The sequence below is a fragment of the Castor canadensis genome, chromosome 16 (genome assembly GCF_047511655.1).
Source record: "Castor canadensis chromosome 16, mCasCan1.hap1v2, whole genome shotgun sequence".
NCBI lineage: Eukaryota > Metazoa > Chordata > Mammalia > Rodentia > Castoridae > Castor > Castor canadensis.
In genome coordinates, this window is record NC_133401.1 from 31663025 (window position 1) to 31682153 (window position 19129).

The window sequence follows — 19129 nt, forward strand, 5'->3', positions numbered from 1 at the left end:
CCACTCACCTAGGTTCCATCTGTATGGGTTTGCCTATTCAGGATGTTTCCTGAATAGGAAATGGTATCTTACAATATGTGGTGGTCTATGTCTGGTTTCTTTCACTGACCATGTTTTCAAAGTCTATCCCTGTTGTAGCATTTATTAGTACTTCATTCCTTTTTATTTCCAAATAATATTGCATTGATAGATGGACCACATTTTGTTTATCCATTCCTTAGATTGTTTCCAATTTCTAGCTTATAAATAATGCATCTCAGAACATTCATATACACTTTTCTGTAAACAAGTTTACATTTCTCTTGGGTATATATGTAGGAGTGAAATTTCTAGGTCACATGGTAAGTCAATGTTTAACCTTTCAGAGAACTGCCAGAGGATAATCCATTTTGCATCCTACCAACTGTAGATGAGGGTTTCAACTTCCCACATCCTCACCAACACTTGTCCTTATCATCACCATCACTTCATCATCCAATTTCAAACTTATTTTTCCCTTCCCTTTGATATTTATTTTTTGAGACTGATTCTCTCTGTGTAATCAAGGTTAGCCTCAAAGTTATGATCCTCCTGTCTCCACCTCACAAGTGCTGGGATTACAGGTGTGCACCACCATGCCCAGCTTCAAATTTTCTTAGTTATGAAATATTTTAGCAGTGCATACAAAGAGAATAGTTAATGATCATGCATATGTCCACCATCTTGATCCAGCAGTCCTTAATTAGTGTCTTGCTCTATTTCCCTCACCATTCTCTTCAAAAGTCTTTTAAATACCTTTTAATCCATGCAAATAAGAAGTCCAAATCATGTGGCACTTATGTCTTCCATGAGGATTGCCACATGAGATTTTTGTGATGTGGAACTTAGTAGACACCTGCTCTAGAGCACCTCACTCTGCCTTCTTGTTGAATGCAGTGTCCACGTCGCAGCCAGGACGAGGTGTTCCACTCAGGCTTCAGCAAGATGATGTAGCACTTGGGGATGAAGATGCCACCCAGAAGCCCTGCAGTGGAGGCTAGGATGGAGAAGATCTCCACAGCCACAGTGTACTTGCCCAGAGCACTTGGTACAGGGGCAGGAAAGCTGTCCAGACACCGCAGAAGAGTAGCATGCTGAAGGTGAAGAACCTGGTCTCATTGAAGGCATCTGGCAGGCCATTGGCCAGGAAAGCAAGAAAGAAGGTATCTCCAGCCAGGAAGCCCAGGTAGCCCAGCACACTGGAGAAGGCAACTCCAGAGCCCTCATGGCACTGGATGACAACCTGGTTTGGCTCAGAAGTCATGTCCCTGTGTGGGAATGGTGGGGAGGTGCCCAGCCAGACCCCACAGAGAATGATCTTCATCAAGGAGGCGATGAAGACAACTGAGGAAGAAGCACCAGGTCCAAGGCACACAGGATCCTGCCACCTGGCCTAGTGATCCTGAAGGCCAGTCCTACAGTGAGTGTCTTGGCCAGGATGGAAGAGACAGACACAGTGAACACAACTGCAAAAGTGGTCTGGCGGAGGAGGCAGGTAGTGGCAGGTGGTAGGCCAAGGAAGAACAAGGGACAGAGGGAACAGAGGTCAGGGAAGTAGCTAAGAGCTCGGTTATTGGCTCTGACCACAGGTGTGTCATGGTGTTTCAAGAACACCCCAAAGACCAGCACTGCCAGGCCAGCCAGTGTGAGTGCCACTGAGGCCAGAGTGAGTCCCAGGGGCTCATCAAAAGCCAGGAAGGTCTCTGTCCTGGGCAGGCAGCGGTCTCTGGTATTGCTTGAGTATTGCTCCTCAGGGCACAGAAAACATCTCTTCATGTCCGTGGGAGACACACAGACCCCATGTCTGCAGTGTGATAGTAATGACCAGCTAATGTACCAAGCACACTCAGGACTTTTCACATTCATTAATGTAGTTACAACTTTTTCTATTTTTTCCAGTACTGAGCATTGAACCCAGGGCTTTGGGCATGCTAGGAAAGTACTCTGCCACTTGAACTACCCTCCTCAGCATGAATTATTCTTCATAACAAATGCTGGGATGGGTGACATTAGAGCCAGCGACATAGGATAAATGTTCACTCTATATCTGTATTTTATGCAGGATTTTTAATGGTTAATTTTTTCCCAAGTAGGAACAGTAACTTCTTATTAGAAATGTTTTGGGCTGAGTTTTGTCCCCCAAATTCATTTCTTGTCATCCTAACCCCAGGTGCTCAAAATGTGACTATATTCAGAGGTAAGAAAATTGGATCTGAAGTAATTAAGGCTAAATGAGGTCATTAGGATGAGCCCATATACAGTGTGACTGGTATCCTTTAAGAAGAGGGGATTAGGACACAAAGGGAAAACATAAAATGACACAGAAAAAAGATGTCTGCAGCCCCAGAGAGAGGCCTCAGAGGATGCCAATGCTATAATCCAAGCTACTTGTAAAGCAGAGATTGGGAGGACTATCCTTTGAGGCTAACCTGTGCATAAAAAATAGTTACAGAAAGCCCATCTCAACAAATGCACTGGGTAATGTACACCTGTAATCAAAACTATGTGGGAGCCATACATAGGAGAATTAGGGTACAAATCTGGCCCAGGGCACAAACATAAGATCCTATCAGAAAATAATTAAAAGCAAAAATGGCTAGGGGAATGACTCGGGTAGAGTACTTGCCTGGAAAGCAAGAGACCTTGTGTTCAAATCCCATTACCACCAAAAAAAAAAAAAAACAGAAAACGAAAGAAACAATCCCTGCTGACATCTTGATCTCTGAGTTCCAGTCTTCAGAACTGTGAAGAAATAAATCTCCATTTCCTAAGCCCTGACTGGTATTTTTACCACTAACCATAATGGATCTCACAATGTAGAGGAAAACATATGATCCAAAAGATACTCACCATGCCATTTGGCTTATAAGAGGTTTAAAGAAACAGGCAAAACTACTTGATGCCAGTAGAAGTGAGGACAGTGGTTAATTCAGGGGCAATGAGCTGTGGGGTTAGCTAGTATTTTGCTTCTTCTTTAGGGCCCAAGAACACGGAGTATTTGCTAGGTGAGAATTCAGTGGGCTACACAATCATGATCCATGCATTTATACATTTCACGTAGGTTATTAAAACATTTACCTAAAAATTATAAGAGGGCATTCTCACCAGCATGCCCATCCAAAGTTCACAGAGAACTGGACACTGTGCAGTGACTCACTGGATGGGACATGAGAGGCTCCCAGCACCTTGATGGCCTCTTGGATCACAGTTCCCTGGCCCTCACCTGTTTTGTCTGCATACTATCCCTCGGGGCAGAGGTTGCAATTGAAACAGCAGTGAGGGACTCCCTGCAGGGGGGTCTGGCTGAACTCTGGAAGACAGCTCCTGCTGCAGACAGAGCTTGGCACCTGGAGACAAGAGCAGTATGTCTTTAGGGATTTACAGGGGCTCAGTCACAGGCACTGGCCAGAACCTACTCTGACTGGGTCCTTCACATACCAGGTCCTTCCCATCCACAAAATGAGGTGCCCTTCAGGAAATAATCATATCAGTCACACCAGAGAACACACTGGAGAGGAATGCCAAATGTAGTGAATGAATAAACCATTCAGAGGGGCTCTACCTGTCTCCCCTGGCTAATGGTGCCTTTCCAGTCTCTGGAGCTCCTGCATCAAGAATTGTAGGTGCTGACGATACACACACACACACACACACACACACACACACACACAGAGCACACACATACACAAATATTTGTTGCCCAGCCAGAGCCCCACACACACATCTACAAAGGACCTGTAAGTGGATGGCTCTGAATCTTTTGGCACACCTCCCACCTCCAGGCAAGGTTTATGGGAAGGTATGGGGGGTGGAAAAGTCTTTGAGAGATGCGGTTTCCACCTCACCACAGAAAGAACAGAGACTTCCCCTCCTCAGCACCCGTGATAGTTTTCCCTTCAGAACATTTTTTAAAAAGACCAAGGGCTGGTGGAGTGAGTCAAACAGTAAGGGCACCTGCCTAGCTAGTGTGAAGTCCTGATTTCAAACTCCAGTGCCACAAAAAAAGAAAGCTTAAGGGCTGGGGGCATGGCTCAAGTGGTAATGCGCCTGCCTAGTGAGCACAAGGTCCTAAGTTCAAATGCCAGTATCACCAAAAACAAAACAAACAAAAAGGCCAGTGATGGAGACTTCAATGGAATCCTCTGAACCCATTGTGTCCCCTGAGGTTTGAAGCATTCAAGAATGGGAACCTGAATCTCACTTTGAAAACCTTAAGAACATTGACTAGAGATGACACTGAGAATATTAGGCAAGGTAACAGAGGAGGTGGCCACATGTCCATGAAAGTGACCAGAGAGATGGATGTTTCTTTGGGTCAGAGTAGATACCTAGACATACCTGTCCCAACAAGCAATTAAATTAAAGAATAAAATGAGAACACTTGTTCAACCCACCTCCCAGATGCCCCATGGTAACATGTTTGGAGAAGTGTATTGCTATCTTCTCAGGTAAACCATTTATCTCTTTAAAAGTAGATCATTAATACAGACAAAATACTCCAGGAGAAACTCCTGGTTCAGATTCTAATTCAACTTCTGTGTCTCTGGCATTTTCATTTCATTTATTAGTATATGTTAAATTTTATAAGTGTTTCACCATGATATTTCCATATGCATATTTTCTACTTTGATCCAATTAACCCCCCAATTAATCCATGTCCCTCTTGCTCCTTTATTTTTTTTAAACAACTTTAGTAGGTATCATGGTGCCACCTTCATACATAGACATAATGTACTTCATCGCCTTGTCCTCCCCTCACTTGTTACCCCAAATAGTCCCACATTTACATTCATAGAAAGTAAAGATATATATGTCTAGATTCCACATGAGAGAAAGCATGCAATATTTGTCTTTCTAAACCTGGCTTATATGATGATCTCCAGTTACATTCATTTTCCTGCAAATGACAATTTTTATGGCTGAATACTATTCCCATAACATTTCACTTATCCATTCATCTATTGAAAGGAACCTAGGCTGATCCCATAGCTTGGATACTGTGAATAGTGCTTCGACAAAGATGGGTGTATAGGTTTCTCAATTGTATCCTGACTTATGTAAGTTCCTTTAGAGTGGTTTTGCTGGATCATATTTTAGTTCTGTATTTAGTTTTTTGAAGAACCTCTATAGTGATTTCCATAGTGGTTGTACTAATTTACCTTCCCATCAACAGTGTAAAGGGGTCCCTCTTTCCCCTTTATTCTTTCCAGAATTTGTTGTTGCTTATGTTCTTTACAATGTACCTTCTGGCTGGGGTGAGATGAAATCTTAATGGCATTTTATTTGCATTTCCCCTATAGACAGATATGTTGAGCATTTCTTCATGCATTTATTGACCATTTGTACTTCTTTCTGGAACTGTCCAACTCATTTGCCCATCTATTAATTGGATTATTGGTTCTGTTGGAATTTAGCTTTTTGAACTTTTTATATATTCTGATTATTAATCTCTTGCCAGATGAATAAGTTTCAAAGATTTTCTCCCATTATACAGGTTATCTCTTAATTCTATTGACTGTTTCCTTTGCTGTGCAGAAGATTTTTAGTTTGATGCAATCCCATCTGACAATCCTTGCTCTTATTTCCTGAGCTATTGGGGTCCTATTCAGGAAGTTATTGCCTATGCCTATATTTTCTAGTATTTTCTCTATGTTTTCTTGTAGTACCTTCACAGTTTCAGGCCTTACATTAAGGTCTTTGGTAAATATTGAATTGATTTTTGTAGAGTGAGAGACAGGGATCTAGTTTCAGTCTTCTACATGTGGATATCCAGTTTTCCCAAAACTATTTGTTGAAGAGGCTGTCTTTTCTCCAAAGTATATTTTTGGCTCCTTTGTCAAAAATCAGGTAGCTTTAACTATGCAGGTCTATTTCTGTGACTACTATTCTATTCAATTGGTTTATGTGTCTGTTTTGTGCCAGTACCATGCTGGTTTTGTTACTGCAGGTCTGTAGTATAATTTGAAGTCAGATATTGTGATACCTCCAGTATTGCTCTTTTGCCCAGGATTGCTTTTGCTGTTTAGGGTCCTTTGTGCTTTTATATAAATTTTAGGACTGATCTATTTCTGTGAAGAATGTCAGTAGAATATTGATGGATGTTGCATTGAATCTGTAGATTGCTTTTGGTAGTATAGCCATTTTCACAATATTGAGTCTGCTGATCCATGAACGTGGGAGGTCTTTCCATCTTCTAGTGTCTTCTTTAATTTCTTTCTTCAATGTTTTATAATTTTCATTAAAACAATTCACCTCCCTAGTTAAATTTATTCTTATGTATTTTGAGGCTATTATGAATAAAATTGTTTTTGTGCTTTCATTCTCAGCCTGCTTGTTGTTGGTATATAGAAATGCTGCTCATTTTTGTGTATAGGTTTTGTATCCTGATAGTTTACTCAGAGTGAGATCTGATAGTTTTGGTGGAGTTTTCAGGGTTTTTAGGTATAGTATCATATCATCTGCAAATAGGGATAATTTGACTTCTTCCTCTCTTATTTGTATCCCTTTTATTTCTCTCTGCCTTATTGCTCTGGCTAAGAATTCAAGAACTATATTGAAGAAGAGTGGGGAGAATGGGCACCTTTGCTTTGAAATAATTTCAGTTTTTCTCCATTTAATATGATGTTAGCTATAGGTCTGTCATACATAATCTCATCATGTTGAAGTACTTCTTTCTGTTCCTATTTTCTTCAGTTTTTTTTTATCATGAAAGAATGTTGAATTTTTTCAGAGGTTTTTCTGCATCTATTGAAATGATCATGTGATGTTTGTCCTTGATTCTGTTTATGTGGACTATTATGTTTATTGATTTGCATATGTTGAACCATCCTTATATCCCTGGAATGAAACTTTATCATTGTGTATGGTCCTTCTAATGTGTTGTTGAATTGGCTTACATGTATTTTTGTTTATTTGGTGGGACTGGGTTTTGAACTCGTTGCAAAGTAGACATTCTACCACTTGGGCCATACCTCCAGTCCGTTTTGCTCTCGTTATTTCAGAGATGAATTCTCACAAACTATTTTCCTGGACTGGCCTCAAACTACAATCCTCCTGATCTGAGTCTGCCAAGTAGCTGGGATTACACATATAAGCCACCAGTGCCCAGCAGTTTGCAGGTATTTTAATGAGAATTTTTGCATCTATGTTCGTGAAGGAAATTGGTCTATAAGTTTCTTGATTGCTTACTTACCCAGTTTTAGTATTAAGGTAATACTGGCTTCATAAAATGAGTTTGTAGCATTCCTTCCCTTTATATTTTTTTTGAAGCATTGGTTTTAATTCTTCTTTAAAGGCCTGGTAGAATTCAGCAGTGAATCCATCTGGTCCTGGGCTTTTCTTTGTTTTGAGGTTCTTTGTTACTGTTTTAAACTCATTACTCATTCTAGATCTGTCTAAGCTGTTTATATCCTCTTGGTTCAATTTTAGTAGGTCATACATGTCTAGAAATTTATCCATTTCCAGATTTTCCAGTTTATTGTAGTATAAGTTTTCAAAATAGTTCTTAATGATCTCCTGATTTTCATTAGTATTGGTTGTGATATTCCCTTCTTCATCTCTAACTTTTATTAATTTGGGTCTTGTCCCTTATTCTTTTTTGTTATCGGATAAAGGTTTGTCAATGTTTATCTTTTCAAATAACTGACTATGTCATTGTTTCATTGTATTATTCTTTTAGTCTGAATTTCATTAATTTCTGTCTTAATTTTTATTATTTCTTTCCACCTGCTGATTTGAGGTTTGGCTTGTCCTTCTTTTGGAGGACTGATTCTGCCTTTCTCTTACATATTACTTATATTTCTATATTGCAATTTGAGCATCTGCTAGGGTGGGTTTCTGTATTACTCCCGGTTGGATGAGAAAGAGCCAATAGCAGTAACAAGGTCAATAATCCTATAACTACACAATCACAAGCCAGAACAGGAGCTCCCAATGCATCCTCACTCACTCACTGGTGCTGGGGAGGGAAGTCTACTTAGGAGAGGTCTTAAGGACAAGACTGCCAGCCTAAAAGAGAAGACCCTGCTTACTTTGTTTGTATGTTTGTTTGTTGTTTTTCTTTTCTATCTCCAAACTCCAAATACCTCCACAAATCCACTAACCAAGAAAAGATACAGTCAGCAAATTGTTTGGGATTTAAACTGTTTCACAGATACAGAACTGAGTGGAATCAGAGCCACATGCTGTTCCATGATTGGCGAGCCTATTTGACACACTTGGGAGAAGAGGGCAGGCTTCCTGCAGCACAATTCTTGGGTGGAGTGAATAACACACATAATCTGAGCCACCACTCTTTGGAAGCAGTCCTGTTTGACCTGACCCACTGAGGCTGCATGATTTCCCACAGTAGCCCCACCTGAGAAGTTATGATTGTCTCCTTCCAGAAAAGCCACCATGCTGAAAAGTTCCACTGTGCACTCTCCCAAATAACTTCACCTGCGCAGTTAGGAGTCCCCACCCACTGGAAAAGTCCTGGAGCTGGGAAGTAGTGCCTGTTTGGACCAATGCTCTGGAGGTTGCTCCACCCACTGGGAGTGCTCCCTAGCAATCCCACCCCTGAAGCTATTGCTATAGTACCCACAGCTGATGTACTGACCAAGCTACACCTATAGGGGAATTGTTGCAGGCCTGTGCCCAGAAGGAATCAGTATCAAACACATCAGGGGTGTCACAAATGGAACCCTGAGGGCCAGATTGGAGAGAAACACCAGACACCTGGACATAGCTCAACCTGTACCCAAACTTCTGATCAGCAAGAAATACAGAATAATTTGGTTTGTTGTTTGTTTTTTCCTCTTTCCCTAACCATTCTGTACTTCTTTGTAATAATTATATAGTGCTCTCTTACACTATTGTTTCTTATAACTTCTGCTCTTTTTCCCTGTCTTCTTACTTCCTTTCCCCATTTCCATTCCTGTATTACTCAATTTAACCATCACTAAGATCCCAGCTTATCCAATAAGAACTGGAATTCCTTTCTTCTACAACCTTAGTAGGGAGGTTTCCAAGTGGTTCTTACTACATTTAAATACCTGACATCTCCATTTGTGATGGTGAGTAAATATCTTTCCCCTTCAAAGAAGGGTCTCATATACCTGAGTTATACCTGGCTCAAGATAGAACTACATTCACTTCATGTATAAAAAAGGAACAAGGACTACTTGCGTCTGAGTTTCCCTCTGACTCTAGTACACCAGGAGAGGGGTCATCGCCACAACTAGGCAACTCACCTGGATATCCTCCTTCAAATGAATGGGCATTCTGCTCCCAGAAAAGGCTTGAGGAGATGTACTGACCAGGCTACACCTGGAGATTTGGTCCTATGTGGACCAAATGGAATAGGCCCCCAGGGGTTTTCTGACCTTGGAAAATTTCAAATTTTGTAACCAAATCTCCATTGGTATCAAACATAATCTCACTTTCATCAGGAGTTTTGAAGTGCACCTTCCAGAGGGAATGAAGAAGCTGGGGAGGAAACAGTGGACATTATAAACAATGGCCACCACAATCAGCTGGTATAGCTCCAGGCAAAGCCAATTTATCCATTAGGCATAGGGAATACAGACCAGGGCTCACAAAAATGTTCTAACTAACTTCTTATAAAATCAGAAGAAAAAATAAGTAATAATACATAATAATTAATCCAGATTATGCTCATCTTAAAGAAGGCAGTCATAAAATTGAAATTTTTATATTTTTTCAATGGAGGAAGAAACCCACAAAGATCATGATGTGGTCTTCCCCTCATACTCCAAGTGGAGCCCAAACCCTGGCAAGACTTTCACATATTGTCCCTGGCCCAGCTGGAACACACAATCCCTTAGCTGAGGCTCCCATGCTAGCTCAGCCCCAGCCATAATTCTTGCTCCCATGCTAGACCCTTGAAACATACTGTCTCTGATACCTTGACCCCCATCCTTCTCTTCCCTTGGGGCTTTCTTCTTATTTTCCAGTCTAGAGTTCAGATACCTAGTCACAGAGGTATTTGGAGATATTCCTGACCTTTGAGCTTCCTTTGCTCACATCCCACTTCATCCATTCTCTTTTTTCTTCACAGATATCACACCTATATAGCATCATACTCACATTTTTTGAAACAGGGTCTTGGTATGGTAACCGAGACTGGCCTTGAACTCTTGATCCTTCTGCCTCCATCTTCCAAGAATTGGGATGACAGGTATGCACCACTATATGCATACTCACGTATTTTTTAATCTCTCCCTCTTCCAAAAAGCAAAACTCATCATTGTCTATCTGATTTCCAGACATATGTATCTTTACCTAGCACATGGTATAGCAAAGTTAATTAAAACATCCCCTTCCTTTGGACTCAGTCCTCCCTGGTTGCTTCACCAGCCAGTGGCATAACCCTTAAGAGTCCCCCTTTTGACTCTGTGCCTAGGTTGTCACCTAAATCCTGGGTGAGCTGAAGAAGAAGCTCCCCATCTTAACACCCATCTGGGGAAACTGCATACTCAATGATGAAACTTAAAATTCAAAAATTTACAGACATTTATGCTGCCCATAAAGGGTCAGTTACCTGGATTTACCAAAGCCAAAGTGTCCAACAACCTCTAGGTTTGGTAGAAATGGTCAGAGAAGAACTCTACATACAAGCCTTCCTCTTCGTATGACTATGAAGGCTAGAGGAGGTGTCATCACTGGGTACATTGGATGGAATAGCCCACTCTTTGAGTATTAGTTGTATTCAGGTATTTGGTGAAAGGTGTATGGAGGCATATCTGTATGGTTAGCAACAGTTGGGAAGGGCTCCAAGATATATTAGTAGAGAAAGAAATATTAGAAGATGTGCCTGGCTATAGCACTGAGGTAGAGAAGAGCAAGTGGACTCCTTAGTACTCATATCCTGGGATGTGAAGAGGAGAGCTGGCCAGGAGCACATATGGACAAAACCAACAGGAGCATAAGGCCTTTCCAACATTGGCATGGGGCAGCCCCACTCTAAGAAGATTTAGTTGATGCATGACTTCCTAATATAAATAAACAGATGATAAAATCACAAGATAGGATTGCTTACAGGTTTCAAAAAATACAATTTTTAATTTAAGTATGTCTCATGGGAATATACTTATGCTAAAATGTATTCATTATTACTCTGAAATTCAAGTCTAACCAGGTATTCTGTTTTTGTTGGTGAGATCTGACAAGGATACATGCAAATGAAGTTGTCAGCGGGAACTGAGGAAATCACTTCATCACTGGCTCCTACATTTAGGAAGGAGGGAGGCATTGGTCATCATTGGAGAGTATCATGGGCAGGCACCTGTGACCATTGCTTCTACTGACAGATTCATGATCATCCCTGGGACTCACCTGTTCATGCTGGAGGTCAGGTTTTCTCAGGTGTACAGAGAAACAAAGAATTAACCATGCAATTGGATTTTGGGGAGGTTGAGTTATAATAATAAAAGAATATAATTAATTCAGTATGTAGTACATTCCAGGCTATGTTCTAAGTACCTTATTATTTTACCTCATTGATCCTCACAGCAATCCAATAAGGTAGAATTAATATTGTCTCTGATTTACAAATTAATACCTGGGGCACAATGATGAAATATGACAAGTTCTGCCTGATGGGTCCCTAGTCATCACGAACTACTGAGGCAGACTAACTTCAGCCAGGGAGGGCAAATAGGGAGACAGGGATCTACTGTGATATGTTCCATCCTCAAGGCCTTCAAATGTACAGAACACCATCATCTTACTTAAGGTTTTGAACAGCCTTGGGTCCTGACAATTATCTTGTCCTGTTTTGTGATGAGTTTTTTGAGATTCACATATCGAAGTAGAATTTCCAAATAAAACACAAGAGATTCAGCTAAACTTGAATTTCAAATAAACGTATTACTCTTTTGCCCAGCATGTGGTGCTGGGAAGTTGGAGGCATGTGTATTGTGAGTTCAGGCCAGACTGAGCTACAATAGTGAGATCCTGATTCAAAAGAAGACCTTTTTAGTATAATCATGTTCTACGTGATACTTGGAATACACTTGTAGTAAAAGGTATTTTCTGTTTGTCTGAAATTAAAATTTGCAGGACATTTCTACTAAAACCATTCATCATTTATCAAAACTCAAATTTGATACACAATTTAAAAATTCTATTTGCTGCCTATCTGAAATGAGTTTCACTAGGAAGTCTGGATATACTAAATAGAGCAACACCACAAGAACATGACTAACCTGAGGTCACACAGCTAGCTTGGACTCAACTCATCCAATTCCTGCTTAGTGCCTCCTGTCTAGAAGCATAAGACATCCTTGCCAAAGACTCCACCTCTGTAGGTTAGAGAGAGTGTCCTATTATCTATCCTTGATGAATCACCCTCACATTTCTCTCTTCCCTGCCAGGGCTGGAAGGCCAGAGGGTCTTCACACATCCCATCCCTATGCTCACAGGCTATCAAATTATGCAGGGCATGGGCAATGCTATATACAGCTGTGTAGGTGATGTCAAATTTACTCACTTCCTGGAAAGGATATTCAAGGCCTGTCAGACTCTCATTCCCTGAGCAGAGCCAGACACCCTCTGCCACGATGCTGTTCCTATGTGTGCATCTGAAGGTGGCTTCCCAGAACAATTTTATGAATGTCATCTGGGGTGCAGCTGGGATGAAGACAAAGTAGAAATTCAGGTAATCCAGGCACACGGCTACTGTGATAACGAAAACCAAATGAGCCATGCAGGACCTTGGAGATTCCCAGCATTGTCAAGGCAATCACCATGTGCAGTACATCCTTCCTGACCCAGACCTGGCCTATGACATGGAGGCCCCACAAGCCCTGCAGGATGAGCTGGAAATTTGAGTTGCTCAGAAATACCAGAACTGTGGCAGTACACCTCTGCATCTTCTGGACAATGGCTTCTATCTTCTCTGGGGATTCCTGAGAAGGGACTTGGAGGCTGAACTCAATTCAGACACCAGCCTGGCTCAGTTCCTGGTTGACCAGTGAGCTTGCCTGTTGCCCAAAGTAATCATCCTGGGCCAGGATGCCCACCCAGGACCATCCAAAGTAGAGCACTAGTTTAGTCACTGCATGGGAGGATGTGAAGTCACTGGCCATGGTTCGAAGGAAGGATGGAAACTGAGTCATGCCACTGAGACTTGGCAGTGTGGATGAGTAACTGATCTGTCAAGGAAGGGCCAGGCAGAAAGATAGTAAGTGAGAGCTAGGACTTAGGCACAGGCTTATTGCCATATTTACACATAGGAAGGCAGGCATAGGGAGAACAGAGCAAGCTTGCATGAGTTGCCATAGTAGGATTTCCCAGTTTTGTTGCTGGAAGACCTAAATCCCTAACATATCTATGTACCTTGGCAAGTGGGGCTGTTGGGCAACATAGTTGGAGCCAACCTGGAACCAGATCATCTCTTAAGAGCCATGAGAGGATGCTGTCATTCAGCCAAGCCTGAAATGTCTCAGAGGCTAACAAAGACTTTGTAAAGGTTTGGGACTAGTTGGGAAGGAAGCCCCAGAGTATGCACTTCTAACCATCTCCCAGCCAATGATAATTCTGTCTTCTCTTTTGAATAGCAAAGTCCCAGATCACCATAGAAACATTCAGATAAAATTTTTTTAAATACTGGTGTATAGCTGGGCACCAGTGGTTCATACCTGTAACCCTAGCTACACAGGAGACAGAAATCAGAAGGATCACAGTTTGAAGCCACCCCAGACAAATAGTACACAAGATCCCACTTCGAAAATACCAAATACAAAAAAAGCGCTGGCAGAGTGGCTCAGGTGGTAGAGTGCCTGCCTAGCAAATGTGAAGCACTGAGTTCAAACCCCAGTACCACCAAAAAAATGGTGCTTGCACCAGCATCACTACCCTCTGATTCCCTTGTTTACCAGCTAGATAAATCTTTTTCATGTGTTCACTCCATTGTCATAGGTGAGTTTTCACCAGAGTTCTTGAACAAGATGCTCTGACAGTTGTGGAGTTCATGTGCCATGTGCCCCTCATTAGCTCAGCCTAGACACAGCACCTGTGGATCCTGAATAATCCTGAACATTTCCTGTTCAATTTTCTGCCTCCCTCCTTGCCACTTCACACTGTTTTCTGTTTTTGCTTCTCAGGAAGGTGGGGTATGCCTCTGGTTTGCACAGAACTGGGAAGTTATTCCTCATTAGTGATGATAATCATTTGGGACAAGCTCTTGTCACCTCACCATTTTATGGCCAGACTCACATAAGACAAGGTGAGCCACTTTTCATTGGTTTTCTGGTTTGTCAAGAAAGAGACTTTGTCATGATTCAAAAGAGAGAAGAGTCCTGAGAGATGTAGCCAGCAAGATTCTATGTCTGTTTGCTTTTGGCTCAGATGTGGAATGGAGCCACTCAGACTCTAATGTCTAGAATGAATCCGTCTTTAACGCTCCTTATCTAAGTGCAAAACCCTTTCCTACTGCCAGAGGGTAGTAATTAAATAGGCTTTAAAAATTATATTTCTTCCTATAAAGGAACTCGGATTTGGTTTGCTCATTCAGAGGGATAAAGGTGATTCAATTCAAACAGGTAGGATTCCCAGATTTTGCATGTAAAAATATAATATACCCAGTTATGTTTGTATTTCAGATAACCAACTGTGATTTTGGGAGGAAGCCCCTTCTGGCAGACCAGGAAACTTAGCAAATTTGAGGCATTCAAGGAGGGTGGAAGGCACTCAAATTTAGAAGTTTCACAGTAAAAACGTGGACTTAAATTAGAATCCTCATACAATGCTGATGGGTATATAAAGGGTGAAATGGTTGTTGTGGGTGGAATCTGAGATTCCCCAGAAGGCTCATGGGGTTAATGGTCTAGATGCCAGTTTATAGGCTTTGGAAAGTGTTGGGACCCTCAGAGATCTGACCTAGTCAATGGACTAATCCCTTGATAATAGGATGGCATTACTGGCAGGTAGTAGAAAGTAGGAAGTAGGCCTAGTTGGTGGAAGTAGGTTACTGTGACCATGCCCTCAAAAAAATGTATCTTGCTCCACAACCTTCTTCTTTCAACAATGAGCTCCATTGCACCCTTCTGGCATGATGCTCTCCTTCACCATGGCCCAGGAACATCAGAACCAGACTAAACCTCTGAAACAGTAATCCAAAATAATTCTTTCCTCCCTTAAGTTGTTTCTCTCAAGTTATCTTTTCACAGTGACAAGGGAACTAACACAGTGGCTTTGGAAAATATTTTGGCAGTTTATCAAATGGTTAAACAGAGTTATCATTTAGCCCAGCAATTCTACCCATACAACCAAGAAAACCTTACATATATAAACACAAAAAAAATTAAAATGCATGCTCATAAGAGACAGCATCCACAAGAGCCAAAAGTTCTATGCAATGCTGACTGGATACACCAAATATGGCCTACGCATACAGTGAAATATTAATTGTCAATAAAAAAGGAGTGAAACATTGCACACTATGATATGGATGAACCTTTAAAACATGTTCAGTGGGGAAAAAAGACCACCTATTGCATGATCCCATTCATAGGAAATGTCCAGAAATGGCAAATCCAAAGAAGCAGAAAGTAGATTAGTGGTTGCCTTGCAGTGGGGGTCATGGGACATGATAGCTAATGAGTTTGGGTTTCTTTAGAGAGTGAGGAAAATTGTGGTGATGATTGCCAACTCTAGTTGGGCTTATATGGGCAAACTGTGTTCTGTGCAGAATGTATTTGTTAAGTTGTTTGCAGGTAAATGGATGGAACTGAAGAACATCATCTTAAGAGAAATTAGCCAGGTTCAGAAGGCCAAAGTCCACGTTTTCCCTCATATGTGGAATATAGACCAAATACAAATACAAGCAATATTATGAAGAACAGGTCACGCTAAGGGAAGGTTACACACAGAGAGGGAAGGCAAAAGGAGGACACTAAGGTGAATATGGTTAATGTACTTCCTATACAAGAATGAATATAGAATTTTTAAACCTGTTGAAATCACCAGGAGAAAGGGACTAAGTTAAAGGAGAAAAATGGAGAACATGAACTAATTCAGATTATGATACCTATATACACGGAAATGTCACAATGAAACACCCTGTATGGCTATCTTAAACAAACAAAAATGTCATTTTTTTACAAAAACGGAGAACAGGAGGCAAAACAAGTACTGTCTGAGGGGCTGGTACAAGTGGGAGGGGGATATAAGGAAAGGGTGTAGGAAGGTGAATAGGATGGAGATATTATGTACACATGTATGTAAATGGGGGAAAAAAGAGACCTGCTGAAACTATTCCAAGAATGGAAGGAGGGGAAAATAAAGGAGAATGTTGGAGGAGGTGAATTCAACTATGATGTAGTGTATGAACTTTTGTAAATGTCACAATGTACCCCCAGAACAATAATAATAAATAAATAAATATGAGCTGAGCTGAGCATGCTAGTTTACTCCTATAAACACACCTGGAACATATCTGTAATCCAAGCTACTTGAGAAACTGATATAGGAGGATCATGGTCCTTGGCCAACTGGAGAAAAATGTAAGACTACCTGAAAAACAAACTAAAAACAAAAGGGCTGGAGGTATGGCTCAAGTGACTTTTTAGGCAATCTCCAGTCCTGAATATAGATGATGATGATAATAGATAGATGATGATAGATGATAGATAGATAATAGAAACATACATACATACATAGATGATAAAGGTGACAATTGGATATGGCAGCCATTGTGGGAATGACACTGAGGATCTGGATTCAGATAACACCTGTGGGGTGGGGGTGAAGCTGATGGTATGAGTGCAAATGCCTGGATTCAAATCCTAGCTTCAACACCAACCCCCACCCCGCAGTGGATGAGCTTGGACCCCTCATTGATTGCTAGCTAAACCTCAATATTTTCTCAGTGCAGTGGGATGATAGTTCTCTCAGAACAAGAGATGGCAAGGACAGTTATGTCAGGCATGGAGAGTTTAAACAGGGAACCTGGCCTCACAGTGGAGCTACTCAATATTGTCTCTGTCACCATCAACCTCATTACCAGCATTATTGTATTTGAAGGAACAAGGCTTTGGAAGAACTCACCTGTGGAAACTTGTAGAGTCCCAGAAGCCTGGCCATGGAGACAGACAGCACTGACCATGTGTCCCCCACCAGGGCAGTCTGGGGTGGGCCAGACCCACACCTATAGTTTGGTATGGGCTCCTCCTGCCCCGTGATAAAGCCCATTGTCTCATGGAGGGCTCCATGTACCAAGTCCCCAGAGTTGCAGATGGAGAAGCCCAGTGTCAAGTTGGGCAACAGATGGACAGTCTTGTTGATCTCCTTGAAGGCAAAGACAAAATTCTGGGCCACCCGGTAGTCCCACATGGAAATGCTGAGGGAATGAGATACCATGTTTGTCACTGAAGATGGGAGCAGATGAAGAAGGAATGAATGTAGTCAGTGACTTCTAGGTATCATATGAATACATATTATGATATATATCATACGTAATAACTGTATGTCCCCACAAATACTTGTACATGATGTGCATAGCAGCATCATTCAGAAAAAACAAAAGGGGGCTGGGGAAACATTGGTCAAAGGGAACAAAGTTTCCGTTAGACAAGTGGGATAAATTTTACAATCTTTTTCACAGTATGGTAATGAGAGTTAATAGTAATTTCAAAGTTGTTAAGTTAAATGTTCACATCGCCAAAAATTGATAAGTACATGAAGTGATAATATGTTAATTGGTTTGATCAAAATTATTCTATAATGTATACATATGCCAAAATATCACAAATTACCCCACACACAGGTATAATTATTTTTCATTACTATTCATCAATTTAAAAACTAACATGGCAACCTGAGAAATAGCTCAGGTGGCAGAGGGCTTGCCAAGCATAGGCAAGGCCCTGGGTTCAATCCCCAGTACTACTGAATGAATGGATGAATGAATGGGTGAATGGATGAATGAATGAAACATGCCAATATCAAGTGATGATAAGAGTATGGGACTGGAAGTCTCATACATTTCTGGTGGGAACACAAAAATGGTTTCAGTTATATTGGAAAACACTGGCAATTTCTTGTTGTTTATTGAGACTGTCTCTTCTTTGTAGCCCAGGCTGACCTCAAATTTTTCATCCTCCTGCTTCAGCCTCCCACATGCTGGACTTACTGATGTGTAACACCACACATAGCCACTTTGGTAATTTTAAATAACTAAATATAATATAAACATGTTTTAAAAGAATAGACAAAAAGGGCTGCCTTAACTACATCTATCTGCAAAAACTTATTGAGAAATCCACTGCTGGCAAAGGGAATACAGGTAGAAGGAACTTTAGGGGCCGATGAATCATGAAGAGATATATTAGTTATATTCTTATGCATTCTACAAATACACCTACCTAAGCCTAGTTCTGAGCAATGAGGGTAGACAAGAAAGACAAAAATTCCTGCCTGACCAGTGAAATCCATGCAACAAAGGCCACAACACATGGGCAGCCCACATTTCAGAGTCCAGTGCAAACAAGAAAGCAAAGAAGGAAAGAGATGCTAAGAAAGGAGGGCAACAGATACACAGGATTCAGAAGATACAAAAAAGCAGGGTAATGGACCCACAGCATTCAGACAGCATAACCCTGGCCCTCCAGTTGGGATTCTGAGAATCAGCCACTGCCTGAGGCTTTGGGGACCCACCTAAATATGCCCTCAAAATTCAGAGCTCCCCCACCCTACCCATCATTTATGTACCTTGAATGGGCCAGCCCAGCTGGTGGAGCTATGAAATCCAAAAGGGTGACATTATAGAACGGAAAGATAGAGAAGCTAGCCCCCACCACGACATCCCCAAGGATGGTCAAAGCAAGGACTCTTCCCTGGCAACTTCCACCCTGTTGCTCCAGAAAGGCAGCCCCAGAGAAAGAGCCCAGGAGCGTGGAAAGCAAAATGCACGCCCACATGCATGCCAGGAGGCTGGATGACTGGGGATGTGAGAGCCCCCATGTGGGGCCATGCTAGTCAGTGACAAGGGCTTTTATCTGGGATTTTGCCATCTATCAAGGACCTGGGGCTGGAGCCCATCTGGGAATTTCAGGCTTGAAGACCCTGGGGAAAACAAGGTTTCTGACCTGGGGCAGGTGGCCACTAAATC

The 19129-nt window shown here is 41.6% G+C and overlaps 1 protein-coding gene and 1 pseudogene across 1 annotated transcript in view; one reads left to right on the plus strand and one right to left on the minus strand.

The window, feature by feature from the left end:
• LOC141410430 (uncharacterized) overlaps positions 1–19129 on the plus strand; it is a 589957-nt gene that overhangs the window by 485657 nt on the left and 85171 nt on the right. The window lies entirely within an intron of this gene.
• LOC109701262 (vomeronasal type-2 receptor 26-like) lies at positions 864–18890 on the minus strand (annotated as a pseudogene).